The sequence below is a fragment of the Biomphalaria glabrata genome, chromosome 5 (assembly GCF_947242115.1).
Source record: "Biomphalaria glabrata chromosome 5, xgBioGlab47.1, whole genome shotgun sequence".
NCBI classification, from domain to species: Eukaryota; Metazoa; Mollusca; class Gastropoda; family Planorbidae; genus Biomphalaria; species Biomphalaria glabrata.
The window spans coordinates 8200827-8212729 of NC_074715.1; the positions used below are offsets into that span (position 1 = coordinate 8200827).

At 33.5% G+C, this 11903-nt stretch overlaps 1 long non-coding RNA gene across 1 annotated transcript; it reads left to right on the forward strand.

The window, feature by feature from the left end:
- The first annotated feature begins 3241 nt into the window (after nt 1-3241).
- LOC106061214 (uncharacterized) lies at nt 3242-6477 on the forward strand. Its single transcript, XR_001216584.2, has 2 exons — nt 3242-3344; nt 5960-6477. It is a non-coding gene; the product is annotated as an uncharacterized LOC106061214 (long non-coding RNA).
- The last annotated feature ends 5426 nt before the right edge of the window (nt 6478-11903 follow it).

Here is an 11903-nt window from a genome sequence, read left to right on the forward strand (position 1 = left end):
CAATGAGACATGAAGAAATTGAAGGGTCTGTTTATGGATGCGAATGTAATCCTGGTAAATGAGGACACCGTCTAGTGCGCTAGTCTTTTTAGTGGAGATTTACTTAAAGCCGGATCGTTGTGGCTGAGTGGTAAAACGCTTGGCTTTCGAACTCTCGAGTATCGGGCTCGAATCTCGGCGACGACTGGGATTTTAAATTTCAGGAATTTTAGGACGCCTCTGAATGCACCCATCTCTGATATGTGTACTTCACATGACCTACAGGCTCTGCCGTTGAGATCGCAAGGGCTAAACTAATTTCCTTTACATATTACATAAAGTGCAGCCCTACAAGAAACAATCTAAATATGTTTTACTGCTTCAATACCTTATTTAGTAAGGGTTTGGGCTAGAAGCTTATTACCAATACGCACCATATCACATTTATAAAGTACTTATAAGGACGTAGGGTTAGGGTTAGGGTTATGGTCTAATAATCTTGCGTTCTACAGTCGGGGATCGTAGAAAAATTATTAGGTTATTTTAAGAACGACAATTCTAAAAGTTCAACTTTGTTCAGTTAAAAAAAAAACCTAACCAAGTTATTAACGAACCGTAAAAAAATATGATTCATATGATCAAATATTAGCCCGACCATCTATTTACAGAGCTTACCATTTATACGAGACACACAGAGAGAGAGAGAGAGAGAGAGAGAGAGAGAGAGAGAGAGAGAGGAGGCATTGCTATAAACAAATGTTACCTAACAACAAGAGAAGGCAATTATTTGTATAGCTGCACATTTTGAGACTGTCAACGTTTGACAAGCCATGACATGACTACCTCTTCGTCACTACATTTTGAAATGAAGTTAAAAAAAAAATGAACTGGCAGTGGATGAAAACATTGCTACAATATCGATAAAAATTTTAAGTATAAAAATAATTTTAAAACATCACCCCCTGGATCATAATTGTAACACTTTACCGTCACAAAAGAAGATATAAGATACCGGTGACTTTATTTTGCTACTTGCGTAATTAAATCATTGAACAAAATGTAACTTCCTGTTGTCAATTTAACATGAATTTTTCTAGAGAAACCAGGGTATACATGTACATGTAGAGTTCTATAGTCGACTATAGTACACATTGTTTGCTCTAATAATGTCTTTTAATTTCTAATGCACAATTTAAAAACAAATTTACACACAGACAATAAAGATTATTTTTTTTTAATACAGATATCACAGAAAGTATAAATAAAAGCGTTGTATCTTATACATTAAAGGGAAAATATAGATCTACTTTACATGACATTGATAGTTTACCATTGATGAATAATGGTTTGATGTACTGCAATTTGTACAAGAATAAATTTATGAAACGTTGGCACAAGAGACCTTTAGAGCCATCTTTATTAAGAATTTAAACATTTCCAGTGCTGAGAAATGATAGGCAATAATATGATTCGGTTCTCATGGTGAACGTTTTAGGACAGAGAGTAAAGAAGAATATATTTTCAAATCTATATTATAAAGTAGAATGTGAGGGGTATGTATGTTACTTATAGACATCAAAACCGCTTGACCAATCTTGATAAAACTAGGCAGGAATGTTCCTTGGGTACCAACTTAGACCTTAGTGAATGTATTGTAGCCCTAAAACAAACTTAAGACCCTCAAAAAAAAATAAAGTTGTCCGACTCTATTACAGCTATAGTATTTTATGGATCTAGGCCATGTCTACAATGTTGACATTAGAAAAGATAGAAAGGATTTAGACCTAGATCTAATTTTAAGAAATACACTTTGCGCAGATAGTTTTTTACTTTGACACGTGAAAATACAAAAGAAGATTCATTGATTTCATTATGTAATAAAATTAACCTTCAATTTTGTGTTTCAAAAGCATTTTTTACATAAATTAGTTCCTGATATCTGTGACTACAGATTTCCTGACGAACATTCTTTCATTAGACAATACCGTAATGAATCGCGTACTAAATATTAATTCGTTTAATTGTTTACTTTATAATCCCATCCCTAGATCTAAAACTCTAATCCAACTCTAAGATGATAAAACTTCTCTTCGCACAGATAGTTTTATACTTTAACACATAAATATATTAATTAAAGTCCATTCATTTCATATTTTGATCAAATAAACATTCAAATTTGGTTTTCTAAAGCTACATTCGTCTACGAAAGCTGCGAAGCCGAGTTGAGATAGGCCTAGATCTATATTCATTCATGAATCGCGTACTAAAAATTATTTCGTTTAATTGTTTGTTTTATAATCCCATCCCTAGATCTAAAACTCTAATCCAACTCTAAGATGATAAAACTTCTCTTCGTACAGATAGTTTTATACTTTAACACATAAATATATTAATTAAAGTCCATTCATTTCATATTTTGATCAAATAAACATTCAAATTAGGTTTTCTAAAGCTACATTCGTTTACGAAAGCTGCGAAGCCGAGTTGAGATAGGCCTAGATCTATATTCGTTCATGAATCGCGTACTAAAAATTATTTCGTTTAATTGTTCACTTTATAATCCCATTTATTTAACAAAGCTATCGCTCTTTTCGTTTTTAATAGATAAGAATGTATCGACTTCGCGTAAACCATTTTCGCAAAACTAATTTTATTTTCGTAGCGAAAGAGAAATAACGTGAAAGGATCATTAGCTACGTTTAACATACATCTAAATCCAATCCACTAGATTATTCAAAAGCAAATGTTTTAATTTTAAAAAAAATGGATTTAAGCCTATTAGCTATTTTTACATTGACACATTCGCTTTACTTATTACATTATTATTTCGTTTAATTGTTTACAAAACACTCTCAGTGACTATATCGAAAGTAATGCGCAAATAAAGACCCGCGGGTCGCGGGTAACATATGTCTAGTTAAGAATATTTCATAATTTCTTAAATACATACTAAATTTTCATAAATGTAGCAACAAAGAAAAACATCATTTTCAGATAGACCAGTTCAACCTGTACCGATGGTATTGTCATAACTCAAAACTATTTTATGAATAAAAATTAAACCATCGAAATATGGTGTTTTTGGTTTTTTTTTGTTCTAATTTTTTTTTCTTACCTTTACTTTTGAAAGAAAAAAAATTCCATCCATTCAGAAATAAACATTACCGCTACAAATCTATTTTAAAGATGTGATATCATTTCTTGCTTTTGATTGGCTAATAAATTTGAATATAGATGAGACGTCATAATAAAAACACACAAAAAAAACGCCCCTATTCCAACGCGCATGCGTAAATTAACAATATAAATTACAATTTTTGCAGAGTTTTGATTGCACAATTTCTAAAAACGTTCCAAAACTTAAGGTAAGCCATTTTTTTCTAACTTTGAATTTTTAATTAATAATTATCTCTAGTGTTGTTTTTTTTTTTTAGTCATTCTCAGAAGAAGAGTTTGCAGTTATATTATTAATTTTCAAAATAATCTAGCCTGAATACATACGTAAACAAGTCCCTTTATTTTGATCAATAAATTTATGCTTCAAATGATTGAGCTGAACTTTGAACTTTTCCAATAACTTTTTTGGAGCAAAGATGGCGTGATCATTTGGTCGCGCCTTATGCAGACTGGACTTTAGTTACGATGGTCCAAGTTTAAAACCCTGCCTCGCCGTCCTGAACGGTGTTTAGACTTAGATGAAGTATTTTTTTTTTATTTCTAAAAGATCATCTAAATTTGATAAGGTCCAGTCAAGCCATATTTGAGAAATTTAGATGCATAATTACAATCATAATTTATATACGGAGTTTATTAATAAAAAAAATCCACTTACAATTATAAACAATATTTATGAAACATTTTATAACCCAAACTTTGGCCTAATACAATCCAACTTCTTTGAAAAACTAAATTATAGTGACGATATTTGTTGTAGCTATTCCGAACACGGACTCTTAAAAGAGTCTATTTAGAATATTATGTTGAAGTTTTGTAAACAAGAGTAATGTAGAAGTCTATAGTGTTCAATTAGTTCTAACTAATCGAGAGAAATGCAATATACTGTTTAGGATTGCTTATAATCAGCTTCAATAAAAGCTTTCTTGTCGCTTCTCTGTTCAGTGACTGAACGGGAAGATCAATTTTACGCTCCAGACATTTATGCTTTGAAATCTTAGCTATTTTTAAAGAAGGACAGCTATTCTAAAGTGTTCTTTTTATAAAATCGCATCTTTTTAATTAGGTGGTTGGTCATTGTGCTGGCCCCATGACACCCTCGTTAAACGTACACCTCAGAAACAGATGACTTTTACATCATTTGCCATATAGACCATTTTTTACTAATGCTACAAACACAACAACACACACACCGAATACACACACACCTGACACCCCACACACATACACACCAAAACACACAACACACACCACGCAGAAAACACACGCACCACGCACACCACATTCAACACATACACACACCACACACATAATATGCTCATACCACACACACACCACACATACACACCAAACACATCAACACACCACACACACCAACACACACACCACATACCACATATACACACACAAAACACACCAACACACACCACAAACACACCAACACGCAAATCACACACACATCACATACACACACAGTACCAATACACACACACACCACACACATTACATGTAAACACCACACACCAATACGAACACCACACACCAACACACACTACACACCATCACACACCTCACATACACATACCACACGCACACCACACACACATCACACACACATCACACCACATACTCACCACAAACACCACAAACACCACATACACACCACACTCACACTACACACACCACTCACAACACCACATACACACACTGACAGGAGGTTTTGGTTTCTATTAAACCAATTATCGCACGTAGGGAGTTCTCAATGTTAAACCACAACTTCAAGCCTATTCAGTTGCACTGGATCTGCTGAATAACATATTTAAGATAATAAACACATTTTAACTATACGATTCTATATTACTGTAGATCAACTTGAATAATTTGCATGTAAAAATTTTACTTTAAAAAATGTTACTTTCGAAAGGTGCTAACGAATCAGCATATTGAATATTGAAACAAGGCACTTATGGTGTTTCTACGTGATAATGAATACAATGTGAATTTGTGAAAACAAGACTATGGCTTGAATATATTTCTCGTCGATTGTGAATTTGATGGGGGCCGTCTCTGAGTTTGTGTGATAACACAAACTCTCTTTGTAATCTTGTTTTATTTTTTATTTATTTATTATTTTGTATATCTGACATGTATGGAAAAGAGGCGTTAGTCTCTCAAGTCGTTACGTTGACAACCTTTGTTTATCAAAAGATAAAAAGGCAACTTACTTAAAGAGAAGAAGATTATCTTATCTTGTTCTACTCCGTTTTACTTTAACATTGACTTGGGCTCTCTTTACCACGGGAAGAAAAATGTGTTGTAGACGCCAGAAAAAGAGTTTATGAAGCTCAGAACGAAGAAAAACGCTTGGCGGCGGAATGTTTGGGAGAAAGATGATTGTGGAATGTTTGGGAGAAAGTTGATTGGGGAATGTTTTGGAGAAAGTTGATTGGGGAATATGTTTGGGAGAAAGTTGATTGGGGAATGTTTTGGAGAAAGTTGATTGGGGAATGTTTTGGAGAAAGTTGATTGGGGAATATGTTTGGGAGAAAGTTGATTGGGGAATGTTTTGGAGAAAGTTGATTGGGGAATATGTTTGGGAGAAAGTTGATTGGGGAATGTTTGGGAGAAAGTTGATTGGGGAATGTTTGGGAGTTGATTGGGGAATGTTTGGGAGAAAGTTGATTGGGGAAGGGGGTGACACTGGCAACGGGTGACACAGACCCTAGTGACGCCACTGGATAACACGACCAAAAGTCGTGTTAATTTAATTAAACAAAATTTGTATTGTAATTTTCTTCCCCCACAGATATTGAAATGTCTAAGAAAGGCACGTCTTCAGATCAGAATCCAGATACCCAAAACCCAGAGAAAAAGAAAACAGACAAAAACCCCAAGCCTGACCCTGACCCTGACCAACCCTATGCAACTGTTCAAAGCAACAAAGACGACATACAAGATAACCAGTCCTAAGGAAACTGGACAAAAGTGTTGGACAAATGGCTGCGACAATGATGACTTGAAACCCATTAACTGATATGTCCTTATCTTTCCAAATAGCTCATGTGGTTATGAAATATCTCATATTAAACTGGATCACATGTTAGTGTCAGATAATTATGTTGGCAATTAAATAGTGCAGATTGTGTTGTGGTGTTTTTCTTGTCTGTTAGTATATAAAATAAAATATCATGATGTCCGATGTTAATTTCCTCTTCTAGTCTCTGAGATCTAAACGGACGGACGGACGGACAGACCACACATAACTAATGGCGTCTTTTCTCTTGTCGGGGGCCGCTAATAAAGTAAATAGTTGTGCTTTTGATACTCTAAAGAAAAAATAATAATAATGTTGTGAGACTCTTTATAGAATTATATTCCAATGTAATCATTTGTTAATGATTTATATTATGGTATTAGCGATTATCATCATTATAGTGTCAAAACTATCACTAATTAGTTGTTTGTTGTTTTTTGGTTTTGGTGTGTTTGGTGTAGAGAATAAAGAAAGTGTTTATAAACTTTTCTACAATTTTTAGCATTGCAGTATCAAATAAATTCCAGCCTTTGTAGTTCGATTATTTAAAAAAAAAAAAGAAATGAATATTCATGAACAGCTGCCCTAGTTTCTATTGTTTTAAAATCTGTTTATATCTACATGTTGAAGATATTATCGTACTATAACAAAGGCATATTAATCTCTTTATTTTTTTTTTGTTGACATTTTGGTGCGTAAGAGAATAATATGATAAGAAGTTGTTACAATCATAAAAAGTTTAAATAATGACACATTTTAATTATTAAACGGTATCAGTATAAAACTAATTTTAAAATGCTTTGAGTTGAACATATTATGATTATTCGACTGCTACAATAATGTATTGTTAGGAAACATTTTAATTGTAGAATAAAATATTCTTCTGTTGCCCTACTATGAGTTTTGAATACATTCATTTTCCTGTTTCATTAATTCTTTAGCTGTTCACACATATGACTTGTATTATTTTCTGCGTGTATCCGTAATATTTCCTGTGTTAGACATTGATTTCTTTTTTCTTGGCTTATCTTGCATTATTTTTTTGTTGTACATTGTTGTTTTTTTTAAAACATTTTCTCTTGTTGTTTGTTGTAATATAATCTTATCAACAACTTGAGAACATATAACTTTCCGATAGCTTTTTTAATTCAAAGAACTACACAGATCTAGATTTGAGTCTTATTTCAGTTTTCGTTTTCGTTTTGTTGTATTGGCATCTATTTCAAACACTTCTATCAGTTTCTATTTTATATATTTTATAAACAATTTAACCTCCATTACATTATTACTCCGCTACACCTTTGCAATTAGACAGTCCAGCATTTCTACCGTGCATTATTAAAACTTATTAAACGAATACAATTATATATTTATTTAGCGAATACAACAATAAAGATCAATTGAGTGCACTACATTATATTGACTGTCAATGAAAAAAACAAACAACTATCGTTGCTATGTCATGTTGGCCTCCTTCAGTTGTAGAACGACTATGATTCATCTCGAATACTTTTTAACGTAGCTATGGAGCCCTATTTTAGAGATAAGCAAGTTAATTTAATAATTTCTTTCATGCTGACTTCAAAGTAATATAACTTCATTCCGCACTGACCTAAATATGTCAATATCTATACAACACATTTAGTACGAAGTAATTATCATACCATAAAAAAAAAACCGACTGACGAGTGCGTAGACTGAGTCTATTCTGTACTTAAAAGAACCTCCACCGACCGTAATAAAGAAAGCAACTTATTTTTACTATTCAATAGAGTACTTTATGTAAAGTTTTCAAACCAAAATCAAATCGGTCTAAATAACGCATGGGTTGATGGGAAACATTGAGCTCATGGGTAGACAAAGTACGATCAATATGAAAGAGACTATTCAGCCGATTTAAGGTCAAAACAGAGCAATGAAGTAAACTGTTGAAATGAAAGAATTTCAATGAATGTCTTCAAGCAGTTGGTATCTTTGTACTAGATGTTTACTTTGCCCGTCGTAATGGGGGATGTTGATTAGGGTTTTCTGGTTTTCACAAAAAAATAAAAAATGACTAATCAGAGCTTAATTCGAGGTAGTTATGTATGGTTAAAGGGATTTAACCAGGACTTGTATCTGCATACTGGTACATTAAAACAAAGGTGTAAAAACAGAACTAAACCAGAAGAAGGTATTATAAAAAATCAAGAAAGTTAAATGGTTATGCTAAGGTTGTATTGTAGGAATTTAATTTAGGCTCATTTTTTTTTCCTCCTTAAAAGAACCATTGGGCTGCAATATGTGTTGACCCTAAATATATTTTTGTGTGTGTGTGTGAAGTGATTGTTGAAGAAATGGTGACGGGTATTGTTATCACGTGACTATAAGTGATTTGACATGTTTTGTTTGGGGACTTGGATGTTCAAATAAAATGTTAGGCTGGAATTTCACGCGGTTCAAGTCCTATCTATGTTTCATCATAGATTTTGGCACCTTCTGCTATTATATGTCACATGTCACATTATATGTCACATGTCACATTATATGTCACATTGTATGTCACATGTCACATGTCACATTATATGATACATGTCACATTATATGTCACATTATATGTCACATGTCACATTATATGTCACATTATATGTCACATGTCACATTATATGTCACATTATATGTCACATGTCACATTATGTCACATGTCACATTATATGTCACATGTCACATTATATGTCACATGTCACATTATATGTCACATGTCACATTATATGTCACATGTCACATTATATGTTGCATTATATGTCACATGTCACATTATATGTCACATTATATGTCACATGTCACATTATATGTCACATGTCACATTATATGTCACATGTCACATTATATGTCACATGTCACATTATATGTCACATTATATGTCACATGTCACATTATATGTCACATGTTATGTTTATTCTTTATTTGGTTCAGCACAGCGGAATGAAACCTGATGCTTGTTTAATTAATATATTACTTTAGTTCATCTTACGTAAATACAGATTGAAGATAATATACTGTGAAAGAAAAAAAATAATTAAAATAAAGTCAGCAATCATGATCCAACACCTACGTATTAAATCTAAAAAAAAGGAAGTTTTAAGAGAGGAAATGTAGGTCATGTGATTGCGCCAGTGTTTAGCTTCTGTGTAGAACGTTCTGTTACAAGGGAGGATTTTTTGCAAGAGTCAACTCTGTCACTAATGGTAACCAATAGTGTTGACTTGACGTCAGCCTAGCCCACATTGACACGCATTATCACACACACACACGCACATCCATGACTCCACAACATGGCAGGTCAAAATGTTGAGGCGATGTGACAGATCAAGTGTTTCCTCCCCCCCTTTTCCCCAGTTTCCAACCACTACTCCCAGGGAACCAGGAAACTAGAACATTCCCAAAATGCCCTCCCATAGATAATCGTTGTAAACATTTCATACACTTTGGTAGTCGACTTGAGAAAATAGAGAATCGATACGTCCAGCAGCAGATCTTTACCAGAAATATCTATTCAGTCTGAAGTCAATTGATTTATTCAGAAAATTATACAGAAAGCTCTTTCTCTCTCTCTGTCTCTCTCTCTCTCTCTCTCTCCCACACACACACACATAGTAATATATATAAAGAAATAACGCTTCATGTATAAACAAGTATTTAAAAAAAATAATATTGAATAGGTTTGTCTTTAAGTTCGATTATTAACAAGGAATGCAGCCCCACCCGCGACCTACTTAAACAAGTATTTTGCAAGGAAATAAAAACGGATCGCTTTATGTTTAAAAATCGGAAATTCAAATTCTGAGGCTTCTGAGATCTGAAATGTATTTATTGAATTTTCTTGCAGGCTACTCTCCATGCAACAAGATATAACATGCACATACAAGCACTGACTCAGAGGGAAGTTACTTCTCTATATTTTATTGGCTTAGGGCCAGGTATATGTTTAGATAGTTCGGCCTATTAAAACTTCCATCCCTAACCATGTCCTCCCACCCCCCATGGGAAAGTTCTAGCTATAAAGTAAAGATTCCCTTTCAGTCCTTTCGGTCTATAGGGCAGGTGATGTTAAGGTCATCTGTTTCTTTAGCCAACGGTTAAAGAGCAGGGTGTCCATTTGGCCAGCACAACAACCAACTACCTTTACTTTCCCCAACTAAAGTCAGCTACCCATTAGAGCTGGGCGGACTCAGGAGCGCCCTAATAACCCCCGCATTTCAAAATCCAAGTCTTCGCCGAGATTCAAACCTAGAACTATAGGTTTGGAACTCAAGCGCTTAACCACTCAGCAATCACACATCCCCCCCCACCTCAAAAAATTATTTTTAAAATATGCAAGCCTAGAAGATAAAATATATTATAATCAACTCTTCATTTTAGTGATATCTGATGTAAAAGTGTAAATATTGAAATTACTGAAACAAATACACACGTTATATAGATAGAAACGGAAGACGTAACAAAGAGAGAGAGAACTTTGTACAAAGATTACAACTTTCACTGATACACTAACAGCTACTGAAAGAACAGAAAAATGAAATATAACTATATCTTACTTTATTTACTGTCAAAGTGAAATTAAAGGCTTTTAAATTTCTGAGTGGATATCGATATAATATATAGAGTAGATATACAGCAAACTTTTAAAAAAAAATTAAAAGCCTCATTATTTTTTTTTATATGTTGGGGGATTGCACTATTAGAGGGTCTCTCTGCTCATAACTTTGCTTGGGGAGAGGAGGGACTGGTGTGGTAAGGCGCTTCGGTTACCTAATCTCAATGAAAACATGAATTTTTTTAAATACATGAGTTTTGGACGACCTTTTTTGTCGTTGTGCTGGCGCACGACACCCTCGTTAACCGTTGACCATAGAAACAGATGACCTTTACATCATCTGTCTTCTATATGGTAATACCTGAAATGGGGTATATACTTTCCTCCCCCCCCCCCCTTTTCCAAAAAAAATACTGTACAAAAAAAAATGAATCAATCAAAAAAATGAATCATTAGTTTGACTTTTTAAAAAAAATCTGGCAACTAAAAATAAATTTAGAAAAACAAACAAAGAATATTACCAAATAATTAATATTTGTTGCAATCGTAGATAGACAGAAAAAAAAACCTTATTCAGTTAATATCCTTGACCTATTTGCATGTCATTAAAAGAAAAGTCACGGGAACATTACGTGCTTTCCTTGCACAAAATGCACCGACCACTAGCAATGTGCGTAGTAGCAGACTGCTTGCATTTATAGGCAAAAGAATTCAAAATTTCCAGAAATCGTTTTCAAATAGCTCTAACGGGAGCTGCTATTGACACAGAGCATAAATATATTCCCTGGCAACCCTGAACTGCAAAGAGTATAAACTAGTATAAACCGCCTCAATCTGGTTAGATGGATTTTTTTCCACACGTTCTATCATATGCTAAGGTCTGATACAGTCTAAACTTTAAAATCCCATGTACCCTTCCCCCTTTTATGTAAATTTTATTTACCAATTTCAAAACACATACATCAATATTTCGAGAAATTTCTCTATTTATAATGATTACTTACAACTAGCAAATTTTATAAAGGCTACGGGATTTTTCCCAATTGATCTTAAGTAATGTTTATAATTAGAGCAAAAAAAAAAAGCATCAAGTTTTTCTTTGGTTTATTTGTTTTTTGTTTTTTTTTCGCTGTGATTAGA